Here is a 23,713-nt window from a genome sequence, read left to right as displayed (position 1 = left end):
GAATGTTTGTGGCAGCCCTTTTTGTAGTGGCCAGAAATTGGAAACTGAGTGATTGTCCATTAATTGGAGAATGGCTGAATAAATTGTGGTATATGAATATTATGGAATATTATTGTTCTGTAAGAAATGACCAGCAGGATAATTGCAGAAAGGCCTGGAGAGACTTACACAAACTGATGCTGAGTGAAACGAGCAGGGCCAGGAGATCATTATATACTTCAACAACAACAATATTATATGATGACCAATTCTGATGGACCTGGCCATCCTTAGCAATGAGATCAACCAAATCAGTTCCAGTGGAGCAGTAATGAACTGAACCAGCTACGCCCAGCGAAAGAACTCTGGGAGATGACTAAGAACCATTACATTGAATTCCCAATCCCTATATTTTTGCCCACCTGCATTTTTGATTTCATTCACAGGCTAATTGTACAATATTTCAGAGTCTGATTCTTTTTGTACAGCAAAATAATGGTTTGGTCATGTATACTTACTGTGTATCTAATTTATATTTTAATATATTTAACATCTACTGGTCATCCTGCCATCTGGGGGAGGGGGTAGGGGGAAGGAGGGGAAAAATTGGAACAAGAGGTTTGGCAATTATCAATGCTGTAAAGTTACCCATACATATAACTTGTAAATAAAAGGCTATTAAAAAAGAAAGAAAGAAACCATTGGTTATAAAACTGGATTTATTTATCCCTTCCAAACAAAATATACATGAATCCCAAAGGTCCATGAATAGACAGTACTAAATCTCTTTTCTTCTTAAGCGATCTTCATCTTCCCAGGGATCTCTATAAATAGAAAATAAAAGTTGTCTATGATGAAATTCATTTCCCATCTACTCATATGCTGTTTTTGAGGGCTTCTAATTAGATAGATCCTTCTTCATAGAGGAAATCACTTTTGGTCAATTGAACTTTGATAGCTATAAAATTCACATAATTCTAATTATCAATGAAAGATAAAGTCCAGGTTTTCTCCTTATCTTGTCTCTGTACCTTGATATTTCTCTAGTTTGCCTATGGCTGTTTCTTGGTACAGGAATTCTTCATTACCTACTATTTCAGATAGTTCCCAGGAGGGGTCCTATGGATGTGTAGGATGCTCCCTCTAGGGAACTAAATGTATCTGTTTGTTTACTCCCCCTTTTCTGTCTCTCTATTCAAAGTAGGTGGTATCTAGGTGAAGAACCTCCTAAACAGGTAAACAAGAAGACCAGAATTCCAATCTTGACTCAGGTACTCATTAGCTCTGTGACCCTGGGCAAGTAACAACCCCTGTGAACCTCAGATTTATTTTTTAATTTATGAGATGAGGATAACAATAACACCTATTTCCCAAGATTTTTGAGAAATTTAAATAATGCAACATGTAAAGTATGCTACAAATGCTAAAGTGCCATATCATCATCATCATCATCATCATCTTCATGTTGGAGTTATGCCATCTTTTAAAAAAGTCAGATCACAAGACTATGGCTCTAATATATGAATTTGTCATGAATTACTAATTATTTTCAATGTTATATCAAAGAATCAAGACAACTCATACATACTATTTCAAATAATTAACTTCATTAAGGGGATTTTATAGCTTGTTGATATCATGAATGCCAGAACAAAGGGATAATGCCAAAGGAACAACAAGTTCCCAAGACAATGCCTGGGCAGACTTACAATGTAATTATGAGTTACTTGGATAGAGACTCATAATATAGTAGGATTTTGAGCTAGAGATGCCAGGATTGTGAGGCAAGAGGCATTAAGAGAGAGCATATGGCATTGTTTGGAGAATTAAATAAAAAAGAGAAATTCAAAAACCAGCCCTGTGCAAAATTATGAAGTAAGCGAAGTATGTCCCTGAGATCCTCCAGAATCCACCATTTTTGATACCCTTTTTTCTTAGCATCTTTAATTTACCTCCTAGATAGTCAATTTATCAAAGCTGACTCTGTGTTTCCACAGACTGAGTTTCTCATACAACTTTCTAGCTTCCCAGAGCCTCATACAAATGTATCTACCTCTTGCATTCTAGATCTATCTTTCCTTCCTACATTTTCACAAAATGTATCTAATATGTGCTTCAGCCAGCAACAACTTTTGTCGTGAGATAGGTTATACCTCTGGAGAACATCTGATCAATTAATTCATAGTATGCTATTAATAGCTGCTGCTAGCTATTACTCCTTCAAGTTGATACTCTTCCTTGAAATATCTGCATTGTAATGGGGTGAGTTGGGAGGGGGTGGGGAACGATTTCTCTAATAAAACAAAGGAATTAAGTTATAAGTATAGAGAAATCTTTTATGTAAATATAGTCTAGTCTTCTAACTTTAAATAGTGATATTAACACTATACAAAAGCATTTGACATTTTTTCAAATTCTCAGATCACAGATTAGTCAGCTAATTAATCACATATCTGTATAAAGATTTTCAAGATATAAACAGAAACATCTAAAAGTCTAAAAAAAGTGGTATTTTATCCCATTTTTAAAATTCAGGGTTTTTTAATTAATTAGGCTTAGGTGAATTTTAGTTTCTTTGATGAATTAGACTAACGTTCTTTATGACTGAAAATTTAATTTACCTTAAAATTTAACTAAAATTCCTTAATTTTATATTATAATAAAATATGCTACTCATACCTCAGATGTGACACTGTTAGTTATATATCCCAGGTAAGATCATGCCCCCTGCCTTGTTCAAAAAGTTGTATTGGTTTCCTAATGCCCTTAGAATAAAAGATACTCAAATTTGATATCACAGCCCCTTCACAATCTGCCTCCAGTCTTATTTTTTAAGTCTAATTACATATTACCTTCATGTATTCCAGAATACAGCCAAACAGCCCTCCTACCTATTTCCTGTATACAACATTCTATTTTCCATTATTGTGCATTTCTGTATGCTAACAACAAAACCATTAGGAAGAAATAAAATAAGAAATGTTATTTTAAAAAACTGCAGACAATATAAAATATTAAATGTCTATTTGCCAAGACAAAGCCAAAAACTATGTGAACACGATTTCAGAACACTCTTCATACAAATAAAAACAGATCTAAGCAACTGGAAAAATATTAACTGCTCATGGTAGGCAAATCCAATATAATAAAATACAATTTATCTAATTTAATTTACCTATTTGGTGCCATACCAATCCAAATACCAAAAAAAAAAAAAGTTATACAACTAAAAAGCTAATAAAATTCATCTCAAAGAATAAAAGGTTAAGAATATCAAAAGAATCAATATCAAAAAAATGTAAAAAAAAAGATAATAACTCTTTCAAACTGTATTATAAAGCAATTTGTCTCAGTTTTCTCACTTATAAAATGAGCTGGAAAAGAAAAGGGCAACCGAATTCAGCACCTTTAACAAGAAAACCCCAAATGGGGACATGGAGAATCAGACATGACTAAGCAACAACAATTATAAAAACAATCTGGTACTGGCTAAGAAATGGAATGGTGGCTCAAAATAAAATATTAAATGCACAATAGATAGTTGTAAATTATCATAGTTATCTTATGTTTGATAAAGCCAAAGATCCAAGATTTGTGGGATAATAACTCACCATTTGACAAAAATTTCTGGGAAAATTGAAAAGCAGTTTGTATACCAAGATAAGATCAAAATGGAAAAATGATTTAAACACAAAGACTAATATCATAAGAAAATTAGGAAAAAAATGTGATTGCCCAATCTATTCATATAGGAATAGTTTATGAATGCACAAATGATAGGATCATAAGAAGTAAGATGGATAATTTTGATTACTTGAAACTAAAAAAGTTTTTGCACAAACAAAACTAATGAAGCCAAATTAGAAGGAAAGAGGAAAGTAGGGAAAGGGGGGGGGGGTGAATTTACAAAAAGTTTCTCTGATAAAGGCTACATTTATCAAATATGTAGGGAACTGAGTCAAATTTATTTTTAAAATATGTCATTTCCCATTGATAAATTGTAATGCAAATGAAATAATAATGCTCTGTCTCATTATCTTCTCTTATTTAAGAGAAATGCAAATTAAAACAACTCTAATATGGCATTCATATCTTTCAGATTGGTTAACATGACAAAAAAAAAAAGAAAATGACAAATGCTGGAAGGGAAAATCAAAAATTGGATTATACATGCATTGTTAATGGAATTATGCCCAAAGTGCATACATTTTGACCCTGAGATTTCAGAGTCACATTTCAGGACCACTACTAGGTATGAATTTCAAAGAGATCAAATAAAAGAGAAAAGGACTTATTTTTTTAAAAAAAAATATTTATAGAAGCTCTTTTTGTGGTGCCAAAGAATTGGAAATTGAGGGGATGCCCGTCATTTGGGGAATGGATAAACAAATTATTATATATGGCTATGATAGACTACTGTTCTGTGAGAAATGAGAAGCAAGGTGGTTTCAGAAAAAAACTTGGGAAGACATGATCTGATGAAAAATGAAGTGATCAGAACTGTAACAGCAATATTATAAAATTGGTCCACTGCATTTGATCATGACAAGGATCTAAGAAAATTCCAAATGACACTTGTTGAAAAATGCTAACCATTTCAAAAGAGATAACTAAATGAAGCATCCTTTATGAAGTCTTTCTTCATGTGTGTTTTCTTTTGAAACATGACTAATATTAAAATGTATAACTGATATATTTCTTGTATTCTCAAGGGATAGAATAGGGACAGGATAAAGGGAAAAAATTGGGAATATAAAACTTTTAAGTGAATATTAACTTTTACCACATAATTGGGAAATAATAAAAATAAATAGAAACATCTTTAAAAAAAGAAAACTCCTAGATTAAATCAGATTTTAAGAGGTAGAATTATAATAATATCTAGCATTTATATTATTCTTTAAGGGAAGTAAGGAAGAAGATAGAAAGAAAGGGAGGGGGAGAAAGATGGAGGGAGGAAAGAAAAAAGGAGGGAAGGAAGGAAGGAATAAAGAAAGGAACAATTTATAATATTGCTAGTTTCCATGACAAGACTCCTCAGTTCTACAAAAGAGTAAAAGCTTCATATTATCTTTTTTTTTCCAAACATTAAAGAATAGTCCTCAGCTTTTGGACACTTTGCTTACAGTTTTTTTTTAATTCATTAATCAACATATCTGAAGCTCTAAGTAGAAATAATGATAAATAGAATTTATATTGTGCTTTAGGTTTTGTAAAGTACTTTACAAAATTATCTCATTTCAGCCTCACAACAATCTTGGAGAATAGATGTTTTTACAGAAAAGGAAACTGAATAAGACAGAGTTAAGTTAGAAGGCATTTAAGGCTCACAGTGGATTGAACAATGGACTTGGAGTCAGATTCAGCCTCAGACACTCAGATATATGACTGCTCAAGTCACTGTTTGCTTCAGTTTGATCATCTGTAAAGTTAGGATAATAACATTTACCTCACAGGTAAAATGAGATATTTATAAAGTGCTTTGCAAACTTTAAAGGGCTACATAAATATTACTGATGATGACATAACTTTCCCAGGGTCACACAATTAGCAAGTATCTGAGACAGAATTTAAAGTCACTCCTGACTTCAGGGTCAGAGCTCTATCCCCTGCATCATTTAGGATGATGATACCTAGGATGGTGATACTTTCCTTCCAATTCTTTCTCTTAGAAATGCTATCATATCTTGTTTAATTAAAAATTTGTGGGAACAGATCATAAATTTAAAGTCTAATTGCTTCTATTGTTTTCTGATTTTTAAATTTAGAAATCAAAATTTGCAGAAAGGAATTTGAAATTTTAGCAGCTGGTCCATGTTGTTATTGCAAAGTATGACAGAAACAGAATAAGAAAAGAGACTGGATACTGAGAAAATAGATTAACGAGCATTTGGATCATCTTGGACTGACTAGAATCTATTTCATAGATATGCATCTTTCAAAATTCATTTTTATTAATTCATTCAGGGTTGATGACCTGGCTCTGGAGGAACCTAACTGGCAAATTCACAAAAGAATGGTTGATAACCCTGCATGGCATCTTATTCATTTATATGACAGAAAAATGTCAACTGCCAAGTGAAGCGGAATGCTAGTGTCAGTTGGTCAGTACATTGTCTTCAAAGGAAGAAACCAAATTACAATCAGAATGTTGGTTGGCTAAATATACACAGAATCAGAATAAATGATGATCTTAAGAAATAATGTCATCTTCTGATAGCTTGAAATATCTCCCTCAACACTCTAAAATATAGCTGAGGAACTAGTTACAAAAGAGGATCAGGATATGCTGTGCTCTGGATGATAATGCATAAAGTGATAAATTATTTACTGGATATCTCCTTTTTCTAAACTTCATGCAGACCACTACCCTTTGACTTGCATTTGCCATTAACATGTCATGGAATGCAAGATTTCAATTCATTTGATATTAATTAAATTGAGATTGGTTTCTCTCCAGGGAGATATTGAAAGATACTCCAATCTCATTAGCAAAACATTTACAAACACTCTCAAGGAGGCTTATTTCTACATATCAGTCAAGCAACAAATATTTATTAAATGCCTATTCAGTTCTCAGATTGTATTAGGCACCAGGGATATAAGCACAAAGAATTAAATAAGCCACATACTCAAAGAATTTCTATTCTATTAAGGAAAGACAAATGTATGTGTATGTGTGTGTGTGTGTGTGTATACACACACACAATTATAAACAGCTCAAGTTTAACATGAATAAATACAAATACATGGCCATTAATTAAATACAAAGATAGTTTTAGAGGGACAGCACTGATAGTTGGGGAACAAGAAAAGGTCTCACACACACAAAAGTTGATTTTCTCTAAAAAGAAGAGAGGGACTCTGAGATAGCCAAAAGGAAGGTTTTGTTCTAGTCACATGGTTCATTATATCCTTTTTGAAAAACAAATTCAAGTTATGTTAAATTTTAAAAGGTTTCATGTTCTGACTTTATCCCCAAATTTTGTCCCTGGACTGAGATTTTCATTCCACATAGTCACTGATACAAAAGACAATTTAAAGCCCTTTTGTTGTACTTCAAAGAATTATGCAAAGAAAGATGGGAATTATGGGAGACTGGATATTCTGTCAAATTCAGTCATGTTTGCAAGCATTATTTAATTGATTTCCCGCCTTTTTTTCTTAATCTTTGTTTGGTAGCATGTCTTTGGGGGAATGGAGAAGGGTATGTTTGAACACAAAGGGGACGTAAAAACAAAAGCTATAAATAAAAACTAAGAAAAAAAGATAAGAAAGGAAACATACAAAGATTTATTAGTGAAGTAGTAATGCAGTTTTATTACTATTACACACAAACACACACACACACACACACACACATACACACACACACAAGACTCCATATTGGTTCCTGAACGCTTTCTTAAATTTTGAAAGGGAAACAGGTTCCCAAAGCACTGACTTATGCCCTTGACTGCAGGGCAAATTTTTATTCCCTGCCAAAACCGGAAGAGGGCTTTCTTCAGAAAGTTTACCATTAGCTAATCACCAATTCGAAAGTTAGAATTATAGGCCACAAGTTGTTGTGAACAAGGAAGTTTGGACAAGCAGAAAATCATACTTTGTCATTGAAGCGTTTTATTTGAAAGTGATCTAATTTCATAGAAACAAAATATTGGGTTGGTTTTTATAGGTCATAGGTTTGGATTTTGGTTTTAGAGGAGTGTTTTATTTTGTTATTATTGGGAGTTTTTGGGGGGTTGTTTTGTTATTGTTTTCTTTTATGGCCTGGATGTGTGATTTATCCTACAAATGTTCAGTGCAGCTCTCCAATTGCTCTGAAGTATATTATAGTCTTAGAAATTTATCTGAAAATACCAAAAGGTTAAATGATTTGCCATGGATCATATAGCCAGTAAGTTTCAGAGGCTGATTGTGAAGCCCTTTCATTTGAATCTAAGGCTAGCTAATCTTAGGCCATGCTGTCTGAAATGTTGTCTTGTTAAAATATCATTGTATGTAGCCCTGGTCATTCTCCCCTCAGCCAATGAGTGCTATATTGACCTTGTACATTGAAGGGAATAGGAAAAAGAGGGCACTGAGGAAGTTAGTCGTCTGAGGAAATTGTTGTGATTGTTGAAGAGCTATTGCATTTTTATCACAGCAGGAAGCTTAATTTTGTTCTGGAAGATAATTAGAATCATGAAATTTCGGTTATATTTAAGAAGCCTCTACTTCTCTCTCAGTCAGTGTATTTTTGAATTATCTGTTTTACATAGGAAAACAGGACATTTTATGTAAAAGGTATTGAGTCCATCATCTCTAAGTAGATGTAGAATAATAGCTACCAAAAATTATCTTTGCCTTCAATCTATTTATATATTATCTATATATTCTCTATTTATATATTTATGTAGATATGCTGCACCTTCAACTTTTCAAAATATTTTCAAATTTTTTTTATCTTTGTAGATGTTTTTAATTCAACAAATTCAAAATTTTACCAAATGACTATATGCCATGGCACATATTATGATAGGAGATTAATATACCCAAAGAGATTTATGATCTTATTTGGATGGTCTCATAGCATTGCAAATGGCAATCAATCCTTGTGTGTTCTCATTTTTTACAATTCTTGTCCATTTACTTCGACAAATTTGTCATAGTGTCCTCCTAATGTTCTGAGAGTCTCCCAAATTTTCTCCTTATAATAACTAGCATTTACATAACATTTAAATTTTATAAAGTGCTTTACAAATATCTTACCTGATTCTTGCAGTAGTAATAGGAAACATATAAATTATTATATTCATTTTATAGATATGGAAATTAAGGAAGATAAAGGGTCACATAGCTAGAACCAGAGGCCAGATTGCCACCTATATCTTTCATATTCCAGGATCCCCATTCTATCCATTGAATCACCAATCTTACTCTATGTCTTGAAGATACCAATGGAGTTTTAGGAGCCAGTCTTTTTCCATGTGACAAGAACATCTTTACTGATAATTTTTTTATTATAATTAAAGCTGTTTATTTTCAAAACATATGCATAATTTTCAACATTCACCTTTGCAAAACTTTGTTTTAATTTTGTTCATTTTATTAATTTTGTTTAATTTTTTTCCTTCCCTTCCCCTCCCCTAGATGGTAAGTAATCCAATATGTTAAATTTGTGCTATTCTTCTATAGATATTTCCACAATTATCATGCTGCACAAGAAAAATCAGGTCAAAAGGGGGAAAAAAATGAGAAAGAAAACAAAATGCAAGCAAACAATAAAAAAGTGAAAGAAAAATGTGATCTACACTAGTCCCCATAATCCTCTTTCTGGATGCAGATGACTCTCTTCATCACAAGACCAATGAAACTGGCCTGAATCACCTTGCTGTTGAAGAGAGCCATGTCTATCAGAATTGATCATCATTGGTGTTGCCATGTATAATGTTCTCCTGGTTCTACTTAATTCACTTAGCAACAGTTCAAGTAAGTCTTTCCAGGTCTCTCTGAAATCATCTTGCTGATAATTTCTTATAGAACAATAATATTCCATAACATCCATATACCATAACTTATTCAGCCATTTTCCAATTGTTGGGCATCCACTAATTTTTCAGTTTCTTGCCACTACAAAGGACTGCTACAAACATTTTTGCACACATAGGTCCTTTTCCCTTTTTTATGATCTCTTTGGGATATAGCATGGGTCATTTCTTTGATGTTATACTTTCAACTGGTCTTTTTTCAAAGTCTCATATCATTTGGGAGCTTCTCCATTGTCTTCTGAATGCTAAATTCTTACGTTTTCATAAATTGTAGAATTCCACATCTCAGCAGCAAGGTGGAGTTGATAGAGTCTAATAGATAGAGTAGATAGAGACTAAAACTCAGAAAGATCCGAGTTATAAAGTTGATCTTAGATATTTACTAGTCTATGTGATCTAGGGAAATAAGTCTGTTTGCCTCAGTTTCCTCAATTATAAACTGTGAATAATAAAATTACTCACTTTATACAATTCTTGAAGGGACCAAATGAGCTTGCATTTGTAAAACATCAACAATAAAAATAACAAAATTTCGCAGCACAATTCTTGTCACATAGTAGACACCATATAAATGCTTAATCTCTTCCTCCTTTGGCCATCCTAAAGTTATTGAAAAACACTAGAAAAATAGTGATTTTTTAAAGATGTACCTTTGTTTCTGTTAGAAGTCTGATGTCATTAAAGAAACTTTGAAATTTCTTAAAGGTGCTGGGAAGGACACTGGACTTGGATCCAGGAAGATGTGGGTGAAACCATGCCTCAGACCTTGTTAAACTCCCTTTGTAAAATGAAAGCAATGGACTTGATGGTCCCTAGGATGCTTTAATTTTATTAGTTGACAACATTGAGGTTCAAAGAGGTTATTTGCCCACTATCACACAACTTTTAAAGGATTTTAGTAGAGATCCTGTTGACTCTGATTGTGCAATCCCAAATTTACATTGCTGGAATTTGAACCTAAATTCTCTGATTCTAGAGCTTGGACTCTACCCTGGATTATTATGCCTAGCATTCAGCTTAGAAACTATGATCCTATGACATTTTCACTCAGAAATCACCTTGTACTGGTGAAGTTTTCTTTATGTAAGCTTTATATGTACATATAATTTAGTAACTGAACTATGAAAGAGTTATGGAATATAAGTCCTAGCAAACCTTGAAAGAGTTTTCAAGAATTAACAGAAAATATTTTCTTCCTCCCCAAATATACATGAATGACATTGATGCTTTCAATACCATTAAGCACTCCTTACTTGTTCTGCTACTTTTTCTATTAAATAGAGAACTAACAACACAAATATTCTTGATGTTATATTTGAGGTCCCAGACAACAAATGGAAAGATTGTCTGTTACACAGTACCAACAATCTGAATTAGCAAGTAAACAAATGATTTGCATGTATAAGGTCATCAGACAACCCAGATTCCCTAAGAGAGTTCTAGTTTCAATTTCACATCTCATTTTCGCCTCCTGACTGCCCCATAGTCTTGGATTCATTCCCAGATCAAGACTTGGCTCCCGACTAGAGCCAACCAACTGCCGGAAAGGAAAGGAGCCAGAATCCATAAGACTTGGAAAAGGAGATAAGCCTGAAGGGTAAATCAGCCAGCCAACAGGTAATTTTTTTTCCTAAATGGAAGGAGTGAATTTATGCATGGAGTCCTTCCAACTTTCAAAATAAGATCCCATAGTGGACCACCAAGTACTGTGTTCTAGAATTGTAGTTTTCTTTTGGTGTTTTTTAAACTTTTTGTGTCATAGATCCCATTGGCTATCTCAAGGAGGCTAAGAACCTCTTTTTTTTATAATTATGCTTTTAAATGTATGAAATAAAATATGAAGAATATAATGTATACTTTTTATTAATCTTGGGGGTATTTATGTGTACATACATGTGTATACATACACCTATATACACATATGTGTATATGTACATGTATGTGTATATATGTTGAATACATGTGTATAATGTGTGTGTACACACATATTGTTGAGCTAAAAGAAATTTAGGAAATAGGTCTTATGTCTTATTACTGCTTCCTTTGGGATATGTTCCATGAAGGATGTTTTTCCTCTTTTCTTCTACTATTCCCCTTCATCTCAACTTTTCTGCCCTTACAAAATGTGAATATGGACATCTCAAATTATCTTATCTCTGGAGCTGAATGTTTGATGGTAGTGAAAAGAAAAAAGGCAAAGAAGAAGCAGAACTTCAAAAAAGAACTTCAAAAAGTTCTCATTTAGCACAGAACAACTTTGAACTAAATCTAGTTCAAAATATTTATAGCAAACAAACTACAAAAATCAAAAGGCGCCAAAACAACACCATCAATGCTGTCTATCATGGACAGTAAAAATAATGGACTAAAAGGCATATATGGCATAAGAAAATTTCACCATGTTAAAGTCAAAATTCCCATACTTATGGTAATTTTTATCTCAGAGAATCATTTGGGCTAAAAGCTTCATAGGACTGTGGGTACTTTAAGATCTTTTTCCTGAATGGATAGAAGTAGAATAACTGGGGAGAGACTGTCTGCTCCTTCGACCTGTGTGACTCTGGGTTAATCAATGAGCCTTGTGTTTTTCAACCTTTAAAATAGAGGACTGACATTTAAGATCCCTTTCAGCTCTAAATCTTTGTTCCCAAAGACAATGAATCAAACAATCAATAAGTATTTATTGAATTCTTGCTATATGGTGGATATTAAGCTTAGCATTGGAGAAACAGAAAAAGCAAAGACAATTCTTGTCCTTGAAGAATTTGCATTCAATTTAGAGAGACAACCTATGCATAAAAAAGTTTAAACAAGGCAGAGAAAAAAAGATAAGTGACAGTTTGTTCTAGGAATCATTCACCTACTTTAATGTCCTTCCTGGGTCTGGAGACTCAAAATTTGTTTGAGAAAAATATCTCACGCCAAAACTACTGAGTTGTAGAATTCCATTAAGCAAAGTTTCCTCTCCCAGGAAAAGCATCTGTAGGTAAAGACTGTGCAGAGTGTATTCCACTGAGAAAATTGCCTGTCCCTGGCCAAAAACTGAATGCTTATCATTTCTCCTAGACTTTCAAATGAGACTACAGGAAAAAAAAGTCCTCAAACATTTAATAAGATGAATATTTCTTTAAGGGTTTTCAGACTTTCCCTAAGTTCAGATATATTATCTATCCATAAAACATATGTTCATATATTCATGTCCATAAAACATAAAACATGTTCATTTTGAAGAGCCTTGTTTACTTTTGCTACAGATTCTTCATTCAATTCAATAGGAACTATTGTGCCAGGTAGTGTTGTGGATTGAGCTCTGATCTTAGAGTCAGAAGACTTGTGTTCTAATTCCTCAGTCATTGATTGTCTCATCTATAAAACGGAAGTAATAATAATCCTTAACTTTCAGTGTTACTATGAGGATGAAGTGAGGCACTGATGAACTGACGTAAAGGATCACACAAAAGGTCAATAGAGAGGTTCATGGTGAATTTAAGTGAGATATAGTAGATTACAAAGGAGGACTTAAGCAGGCTGAGTCATTTATACAATTTCATCAAAAAAATCTAAAATTAGAAAAAAATCTATATGTTATTCAAATATCAGGAACAAAGACTAAGGAAATCTTACTAACTTTATTGCTTATATGTAGTCAAGAGAATATAAGGAAGATCCAAGTACACTGGAGGAGCCTCAGGCAATTCTATGAGATTTAAAAAAGAATTATAAATAAAGATAAGAAGGTATTAATAAATTGTGATCTATTCTCTTGAAGGAAATGCCTTTGGATTACTTTTATCAATCAAATAGCATTTTTTAGTCACCTACTATGTGTCAGGCACTGAGCCAGACATTTAGGATACAAGACAAAAATTAAACAGTCCCTCTCCTCAAGGAATAACTAATGCAATGATTCTTAAACTGTGGATCATGACCCCATATGTATTCACAGAATTGAATGTAGGGGTTATGAAATTATGATTTATTATTAGTAAATATTTCATTTGTATATCTATTTTATATTCTTATATCAGGGTCATGTAAAAAAATTCTTGTTATGTTAGAAAAGGGGTCGTGAGTGGAAAAAGTTTAAGAAACCCTGAACTAATGTACAAATTTAAGTACATTCAAGATACATACAGGTTAATTTTTATGGGAAGGGCAGTAGTTGCTGGAAAGATAAGGAAGGATACACACACATATACACATACACACACACACACAAATGATACATACAAAGAAATATAATGCAGTTAGGGAGGGTACTACCAATTGGGGAAGAATAGAAAGAGCTTCATGTTAGAATGTAGTGTTTAAGCTATACTTAGAAGACATTAAGGATTCTGGAGGATTGTAGGAAGATGGCAGAGTAGGTCAGAAAATTCCAGGTTCTTCAGATTTCCCCCTAAACAAAAAACAAAATTATATCTCAAGGAGAATGCAGACTTGTGGAAAAAAATAAAGCTTAGGGCATAACAGTGGTTCTCTTCAGACAACTGGAGAGAACCCAAAGGAAGGATGGAAATTTATCTGGTTTCTAAAGTGTGAATAACTCCAGGACAGCTCCACTAAAACAAGTGGAGAACCCTGGGGCTAGCTTGGTTCAGAGGTAGTCTCTACAGGAACCACAGGAATCCTCACCTCCAAAAGAATGTGGGAAGCAGGGGTGTGATTGGAGTCTGGAAAGATTAAGGGAACCTCATTATCTACCTGATGAGGAACATCAGGCCCAGCTGTGTTTCTGAGATTCAATTCTAGGCCAGAAGAAACCAGAGCATACCAGGTGAGTACAGAAGCAGTGAGGAAGGGTAGCTGCTGACTTCAGACATTTAAAGAAGAAGAAGATTTGGGGTTCTAAGTCAGAGTGAAGAATTGAAGAAAGACCAGAAGCTAGAGGCACTATCCACTCTACAACAGGACTAGAGAGGAAAGAAGAAGGAGAAGGAGAAGGAGAAGGAGAAGGAGAAGGAAAAGGAGAAGGAGAAGGAGAAGGAGAAGGAAGAAGAAGGAAGAAGAGCAGGCAAAGGAGAAACAATCCAATCATAGAAAATTATTATGGCAATAGAGAAGACTGGAATTTATCTTTAGAGGAGAAAACTGTTTAAAAAAAAAAAAGGCTCCCCCTATCCCAAAGAGTAGTGTTGAATGGCTACTTGCCAAAAATAATTTATGGAAGAACTCAAAAAAGACTTTAAAATCAAATGAGAGAGATAGAGGAAAAATTGTAATAAATAAATAAATAAAAAATTAAAGCAATCCAAGAAAAATAAGATTATGAAAAGAAAGTCAACCAATTAGAAAAGAAGACCCAGAGTCTTACAGAAGAAAATGACTCTTTGAAAATTAGAACTGGGCGAGTCAGTGAAGTTATAGAGACCAAGAAATAATAAATTAAAATATAAATGAAAAAATAGAAGAGAATGTGACATCTCAGAAGAAATAGAACAGATCTGAAGAACAGAACAAGAAGAGAAAATATAAGAATAATTGGACAACCAGAAAGCTATAACCAAAAAAATAAATCTTGACATAATGAAATAGTTTTATAAAAATTGTCATGAAGTGATAGAAGAAGGAAAAGTAAGAATAGGAAAAAAAAATCCATCAATCACCTCCTCAAAGAGATTCTACAAGGACAACAAATAGAAACATCATTGATAAATATCAAAAGCCCCAGATCAAAGAGAAAATGTTACAAGCTATAGCAACAACAAAAACAACAATAATTCAAATATACTGGAACTACAATTAGGTTTGCACAAGATTTGCCATGGCTACAATAAAAGATCACAGGTCCTGGAATACTGTATATCTACAATCAAAAATAAACAAAAAACTAGGATTGTGGATGAAAATATTATATACAGCAAAATTAAGTCTAATGTTGAATGAAAAAAGGACATTTAGCAAACTGTTAGATTTTCAGGATTTTATCTCAAACAAACCTGAACTTAATATAAAATTTAACATGGAAGAGCCAATATCAAAGACTAATTTCAAGGGATTTAACAAGGACAAATTATTTATGCACAATATGTGTAAATATAAACCACCTGTCTGAGGCTGACATTAGTAACTGGGTAATCCAAAAGAAAGATTGGGGTAGAGCTGATTAGAATATGACCCTGAAAAGCAGAACTGTCTAGGAAAAGGTAAAAAGTAGTAATAATACTATCATAATGAGGTGAGGGATCAAAAACCAGTACAGAAGAATTAGATTGGGGAGAAAAACTGGTAGTTCTAAAAAAGGGAATAGGATAAAATAGGGTTCAAAAGGTATTTAATGGGAGTAGGATAAAGTATATACATTATAGAAAGGGGATGAAGAGGGAGGGAAAAGGTAAGGGGAAAAAGATAAGGGAGGGATCCATGGTGGGGGGGGTGCCAGCAAAGAGATTAAGTAATAGCAAGGCAAGTCATCAGGTAGAAGTAAAGTATAAGAGTTAGTAGGGATAGGAAATAAAAGATATGTATAAACATAATAGCAATGATCAGGCATAGAATTTATAGGAAAAAAAGAGGGGTAGTAATCATTGATCTCAAAGTCAAATTTAAAAAAAAATTCAATCAAGAAAGAAATCTCCATTACGTGTCAACTATATTAATATTGTTTTAGATGTCTATGTATGTATGTATAAATGCATTTGTATATATTGTGTATGTTTGTGTGTGTAGATGTGTATACATATGTATATATGGATAGGTATGTTGCAGAAGCATATACATAAACACACATACGTGTGTGTGTGTGTATACACCCATATATAAATGTATCTGTGCTTAACTCTAGCCTTCTTGGGGGACATAGGGGGAAGAAAAAGGGAGGGAAAAATAGTAAAAAGTGCCCAGTATAGAACAAAGGAAAACCTACAAGGAAGCAAAGACAGACAAGTATGAATACAATAACAATACAATTATTATATGTGCCTTCTTGAAATGGAAATTTATTGTTACATATTTTGAATTCTCCCCAGAGTTCTGTTGGGCACATGATAATGTTGGGGAACTTTTTGGTTTTGTTTTTCTTTTCTGTCTATCTTTTTTCTGTTTTTTTTTATTATTATTTTGCATAAAAGTTTTAAATAAGTAAATACAAAAAGTAAAATAAAATAAAGGGATGATGAAATTATAAAAAATATTAGGGGATTCTGTGAAGTTGGAGGAGGGAGTGCATTTCAGGTGTGGAAAACAATCACTGAAAAGATATGGAAATGGAAGATGGAATCACATTTTATCGTCGTAGATGGCAATAGGGAGTTAGTGGAATTTACTGAGCTGGAGAATGGTATGGCAAGATCTATGCTTAAGAAAGATCACTTTGACAGTGAGAAAAATAATTGATTTCTATTATATTAACAATCTATTACTACATTAGGAGTAAAACTTTTTTTTTTCTCTATTTCCTCATTATAGGCCCTATAAGTAAGTTAGTGTCTGAAGGACATTGCTGATAAATAAGATTGCCCAAATCCAGGAACATGCTCCTTGATCTTGGGAAGGACCCCATCCAACCCTTACTTCTCTTTAGAATATAAACAGAATCTAATGTATGTGAATTCCAGCCCTAAAACATTAAATCTATGACCTTGCAGCCCTCCCCCCGACCATATTGGGATTTAGAGTAACCCAGCGCTATTATGGAATATTATTGTTCTGTAAGAAATGACCAGCAGGAGAATTTCAGAAAGTCCTGGAAAGACTTACATGAACTGATGCTGAGTGAAATGAGCAGGACCAGGAGATCATTATATACTTCAATAACAATAATATATGATGATCAATTCTGATGGATGTTGCCCTCTTCAATGAGATGAACCAAATCAGTTCCAATAGAGCAGTAATGAAGTGAACCAGCTATACCCAGCAAAAGAACTCTGGGAGATGACTATGAACCATTACATAGAATTCCCAATCCTTCTATTTTTGTCCACCTGCATTTTTTATTTCCTTCACAGGCTAATAGTACACAATTTCAAAGTCTGATTCTTTCTGTACAGCAAAATAACTGTTAAGACATGTATACTTATATTGTATTTAATTTATACTTTAACATATTTAACATGGAAATGGGGGGAATGAAGGGGAAAAGTGGAACAAAAGGTTTGGCAATTGTCAATGCTGTAAAATTACCCATGCATAAAACTTGTAAATAAAAAGCTATACAATAATAATAAATAAATAAATAGAGCAACCCAGTTCATGAAAGGAAAAGAAAACAAAAAACACAACCTCCAACCGGACTGGATTCCTTTATCCAGAGTGTTTGAGGCTGCTGAGTCTCATAATCAAGTCATGTTCTCAGCAGAAGGAGTTTAAGGCTTCCAGCTCATTTCCTCATTTGAAAGTTCACCCTCTTGTTAACTGTTCACCAATCAGCGTTAATTTTCACCTGTCAGGACACTCCTTTTTCTAAATGTATTCAAGCATTCAGTGATCTTCATGACTTTGTCTTTGGTTACAGAGAGAAAATCGCCATCGATTTATTGATTTTCAGGTAGTCTAATTAATAAATTAATTATTGATTACCCTGATTTTTAATTCATTTCAACAGATATTTGGAAGTAGCCTCGAATAAGAAGAAATTTGATGCAGAAAAACCACTTAGGAGGCCACTGATACATATAGTTCAGGTGAAAAATGATGAGAAACTTAATTAAGGTGACAGCTATATGAATAGACAGACATAAAACATCATTATGATGTGTAAACACAGCAAAATTTAGCTACTGATATTCCTAAAGCATCAGTCTGACCATGTTAATCTTCTCAAGAAATTTTCATGGTTTCTTATTGCCCCAAAGATAAAATACAAACTCCCCAGTTTGGCAAAAGCCCATAGAATGTTTCCAGTTTATCTTTCCAGGGTTTTTTTTCCACATTATTACACTCATGAATTCTATGTTATATGGTAAACTAAGCTACTTGATATTTCATCTCCCATGTCTCATCATTGCTATGCCCTCTCATCTTTACTTCTTAGAATTCCTAGTTATCTTCAAGACTTAAACTCAGTTGCTACTTTTTCTGATTCCTTCAGTTATTGTTACCACCTCCAAAATGAATTCATTTTACTTTGCATAAATTTCACATTTACTTACCTGTACATGCTAGAATCAGGAGTTTTTACTAGAATTAGTTACAGAAAGTTATGGAGCAAAGGAGTTACAAGATTAAACAATGAATTAGGAAGTTTCCTGAACAACTAATGTAAAGAATAGTTTTGAAGAAGGGACAGCCTAGCAACAGAGACAGCAATTAAGTGTTTACTTACTGTAACAGACTAGAGAAGAGAGAATGAGGGCTTGAACTAGGATGCAAGAACTGGAAGAAAAAGAGGGGGAAAAAATATTATGATAGTAACAACAATAATAGTTAATATTTATGTAGTACTTACTAACAAATGCCAGGCACTGTGACTTTAAAAACACTATTTTATTTCATCCTCATAAGAACCCTAGGTCTTAGATCTTCTTATTAGTCCCATTTTATAGAAGAGGCAAATAGAGGTGAAATGACTTGCCCAGTGTCACGCAGCTAGTTGGTGTCTGATGCTAGATTTGAATCCAAATCTTCTCAGTGAAAGATATTTTGCAGAGTCAGAATTCACCAAAAAAACAACAACAACAACAACAAAAACAACTCTGCTTCTCTATTCAAGTAGTTATCTTAATAGTTGTAAAATACTATTAACTACAAGAATTTCTCTTCCACCAATCACAACATTTCCTATCTGCTTTACTTTGCTCCAAGTTTCCTCATTGAATCCCAGTTATTTATAATGTTTTTGATGAATTCTCTGTTAAATGAAATCATTCAATCATTTCAAGAACAACTATCATAGACAAGATTAAATAAATTACTCTCTGATATGATTTCCTTCCTGGAACCTTTTAATAACAGCTACAAATATCAGATTACACTAGAAATGTTTTTTTTGTTCTTTTCCCTATAAGAAACAGCTCAGGGAGAAGGAAAGGGAGCATTTATACATAATTTAACAATAACACATTCACAAACATATACAAATATATGCATATTTATCTATATATTTACATATTTATACATAAATATAATTATATAGAAAAGCTCCACCACACACATGCTCACATGCACACATAAACTCATACACACAAACACAACACACAACACACAGTGCTCCACCAAAGAATAATTTTTAATTCTTCCAGGCACATATATCATCATTGTGAATTATTCTTTCCCAATTAGGTTCATTTGAAAAGAATAATTCCTATTGCAGACGTTCTCACAATAGGGTGCCTTTCAAAAGTATAGGTCATTCCCAACAGGACATATGCTCTAGCCTGTTTTCCAAAAACAGTCTCAGCAAGAAATAAGCATAAGGATATTTTTACTCATGGAAGATGAAGATCTGTACTAATAGGATTTGATTTTTGACACATAGCAAATATATTTTCCTTGTTAAGGAGGCAAAATGACACTTTTCATGCTGTGTTTAAATATTTCGAATTTGGGGGAGTCAAAATATTTCCCCTTTTTCCAGTTATTTATCTAAAGTTTTTTTTTAAAAAGGGAAAAATTGTTTAAAAAAAAAGAAAAAATAGGTGAAAAAATATGAGCTCAGAAATACCCTATTAATCTTTGAAGTAATTTTTAAAATTCCAAGAACATAACTTTAAGCAGACTCTAAACACTAAATAAATGAATTCCTTCTTTTTATATTCTTATAATGGTTTCTACCATTTTGTAGTTCCCACAATGTAGGTTCTCTCATATAAAGTTGGGATAAAAATACCAATTGTGTCTACCTAAAAGAGTTTTTGTGAGACTTCAGTTCAATCCTATAGGTATTTATTAGAAGCCTGTATATGCCAGACACTATACTAAGCACTGAGATTGTAGAGAGAGAAAAAACCAAAGCAATCCCTACTCTCAGAGCTTACATTCATCCCAGAACAACTAGGCAGATGTATATAGATATAAATATAGTAAATACAAAGTTATGGATGCAGAATACAAAATGGTAGGGAGATCAGGAAAGTCTAAAGTACATACACAAAATGCTTTGTAAACTTTAAAGTGCCATATAAACTTCATTTATTATTCTCTATTCCCAATCTATTAATATAGTGTTGAGTTTTTAAATATTTGACTGAAATTAAACCTCATTAAAAATATTGCCTGCTGGGGCAGCTAGGTAGTGCAGTGGATAGAACAACAGCCCTGAAGTCAAGAGGACTTGAGTTCAAATGTGACCTCAAATACTTAACACTTCCTAGTTGTGTGACCCTGGGCAAGTCACTTAACCCCAAGTGCTTTAGCAAAAATATCTATATGTACATTACCTCCTGGGAAAAAAAGCCCCACCCCAATTGGGGGGGGGGGGAGGCATCTGTGAAATAACACTAGATCATTCATGTACAAAAGTGAAATGGGATATCTTGGGAGACAGTGGGTTTTCTATCACTGGACATCTTGGAGCAGAAGTTGTGTGACTTTGGAGACATTATAAAAAGACTCTCTGTGAAGTTATACCTGAGAAATAAAGCCTTTGAGGTCCCTTACAACTCCAAGATTATGGGAAGCTGTAATTTTTTTCTCATAAGATTGTCCCACCACTCTTGTTCACTGTCTATTCTGATTTTATATGCAACTTGAAAAAGCTTAATTGGCTCATTTTTCAGTTTATAGAATATTAGATATAGTTAATTGGGACATATGACATACAAACTTTATATTTTTAATGTCATAGCTATGTATTCTATTTAAAAAACTCCAATATGGACTTAAACTAAAGCATCATAAAATCCATTAAAAACATGTAAGCAAAACAGACTGTACTTTTCCATTGTTAACTCTGTATTAGGCAGATAAGCCTTTCAGCTTCTGAAGAGATGAACTCTTTCTTGATCCACTGCATGTATCTTGAGTCATTCTCCCTCTTTTGCTTTATTATAGTAAATCATCCTACAAGTTTATGGTATGATAAGGAAACTTTACCAACTGAGCTTCATTGAAACCTGGTATCAAAAAAATGACCAGTCCACCCCTGAAAAAATTTTCCCTACCCCATCTGGGTCTGCTTAAGAATTTCCATGCTTCATCTGATACCAATTACATGTTCTCTTTGATTTTATAATTTTGCCACCTGCACCCAACTTTGAGCATGTTTCTTTCTTCATATGTCTATCTTCCCTCCAGGTTGAATGGATTCCTTATAATTAAAAGAACCTCTCATATATTGCCATATAGTGTGTGTATACATGCTTTGTTTACTTGCTTGTTATATCACATGATAATAAAGATCATGATTATATCAACTTCTTAGTACCAATTTTCTAAAAATTCCCAAACACAGGAAATTAACCCAATTTTAGTGAGACCAAAAAAAAAAAAAGTGGGGCAGAATAAAAAGACATGGAAGGACAGAATGTTATTTTCTTGCATGTAGGAGATAAGCAAGATGCCAAAATGACTTAAAAATAGTTTTATTGAGGTTGATGCTTTTTTGTTTTCATATCACAGTTATTTCTGTGTATCCTTACCCCCAGCTATACTGTACTGGAAAAAAAGAAATGACTGCAGTTAAAGAACTAGGGTTCAAAGATTGTCTTGCAATCTGTATAACCCTGAACAAGTCCTTAATCTTCCTGGACCTCGATTTACTCATCAATAAAATGAAAATAAGGGAGGAAAAAAGGAAAGAAAAGAAAGAAAAAGAAAGAAAGAAAGATAGGAAGGAAGGAAGGAAGGAAGGAAGGAAGGAAGGAAGGAAGGAAGGAAGGAAGGAAGGAAGGAAGTGTAAGGAAAAGGGAGGGAGGAAGGAAGGAAGAAGGAAGAAGGAAGGAAAAGGAGGGAGGGAGGAAGGAAGGAAGGGAGGGAGGGAGGGAGGGAGGGAGGAAGGAAGGGAGGAAGGGAGGAAGGAAGAAAGGGAGGGAGGGAGGGAGGAGGAAGAAGGTAGGAAGGAAGGAAGGAGGGAGGGAGGAAGGAAGGGAGGAAGGGAGGGAGGAAGGAGGGAGGAAGGAGGGAGGAAGGAAAGGAAGGAAGGAAGGGAGGGAGGAAGGAAAGGAAGGGAGGGAGGGAGGGAGAAAGGAAGGAAGGGAGGGAGGGAGGGAGGGAGGGAGGAAGGAAGGAAGGGAGGGAGGGAGAAAGGAAGGAAGGAAGGAAGGGAGGGAGGAAGGAAAGGGAAGGAAGGAGGGAGGGAGAGGAAAGAAGGAGGGAGGGAGGAGAAAGGAAGGAAGGGAGGGAGGGAGGGAGAAAGGAAGGAAGGGAGGGAGGAAGGAAGGAAGGAAAGAAGGAGGAAGGGAGGGAGAAAGGAAGGAAGGGAGGGAGGAAGGAAGGAAGGAAGGGAGGAAGGGAGGGAGGAAGGAAGGAAGAAGGAATGGAGGGAGGAAGAAGGGAGGGAGGAAGAAAGGAAGGAAGAGAGGGAGGGAGGAAGGAGGGAGGGAGGAAGGGAGGAAGGAAGGAGGGAGGAAGGGAGGAGGGAGGAAGGAAAGGAAGGGAGGGAGGGAGGGAGAAAGGAAGGAAGGAAGGGAGGGAGGGAGGGAGAAAGGAAGGAAGGAAGGGAGGGAGGGAGGGAGGAAGGGAGGGAGGGAGGAAGGAAAGGAAGGAAGGAAGGAAGGGAAGAAGGAATTGAGGGAGGAATGAAGGAAGGAAGGAAGGAAAGAAGGGAGGGAGGGAGGGAAGGAAGGAAGGAAGGAAGGAAGGAAGGAAGGAAGGAAGGAAGGAAGGAAGGAAGGGAGGGAGGGAGGAAAAGGGGGAGGGAGGAAGGAAGGGAGGGAGGGAGAAAAGGAAGGGAGGAGGGGAGGACGGAAGGGAGGAAGGGAGGGAAGAAGGGAGGGAGGAAGGAGGAAGGAAGGGAGGAAGGAAGGAAGAAAGGAAGGGAGGAAGGAAAGGAGGAAGGGAGGGAGGGAGGAAGGGAGGAAGGAAGGGAGGAAGGAGGAAGGAAGGAAAGAAAAGAGGAAGGAAAGGAGGGAGGGAGGAAGGAGGGGGAAGGGAGGGGAGGAAGGGAGGAAGGAAGGGAAGGAAGAAGGGAGGAAGGAAGGGAGGAAGGGAGGGAGGAAGGAAGGAAAAGGAACGGAGGGAGGAAGGAAGGAAGGGAAGGAGGGAGGAAGGGAGGGAGGAAGGAAGGAAGGAAGAAAGGGAGGGAGGAAGGAAGGGAGGGAGGAAGAAGGAAGGAAGGAAGGAAGAAAGGGAGGGAGGAAGGGAGGAAGGAAGGAGGGAGGAAGGGA

Source organism: Sarcophilus harrisii, chromosome 2 (assembly GCF_902635505.1).
Source record: "Sarcophilus harrisii chromosome 2, mSarHar1.11, whole genome shotgun sequence".
In the NCBI taxonomy this organism is placed as follows: domain Eukaryota; kingdom Metazoa; phylum Chordata; class Mammalia; order Dasyuromorphia; family Dasyuridae; genus Sarcophilus; species Sarcophilus harrisii.
Note: the sequence above shows the minus strand (reverse complement) of the source record.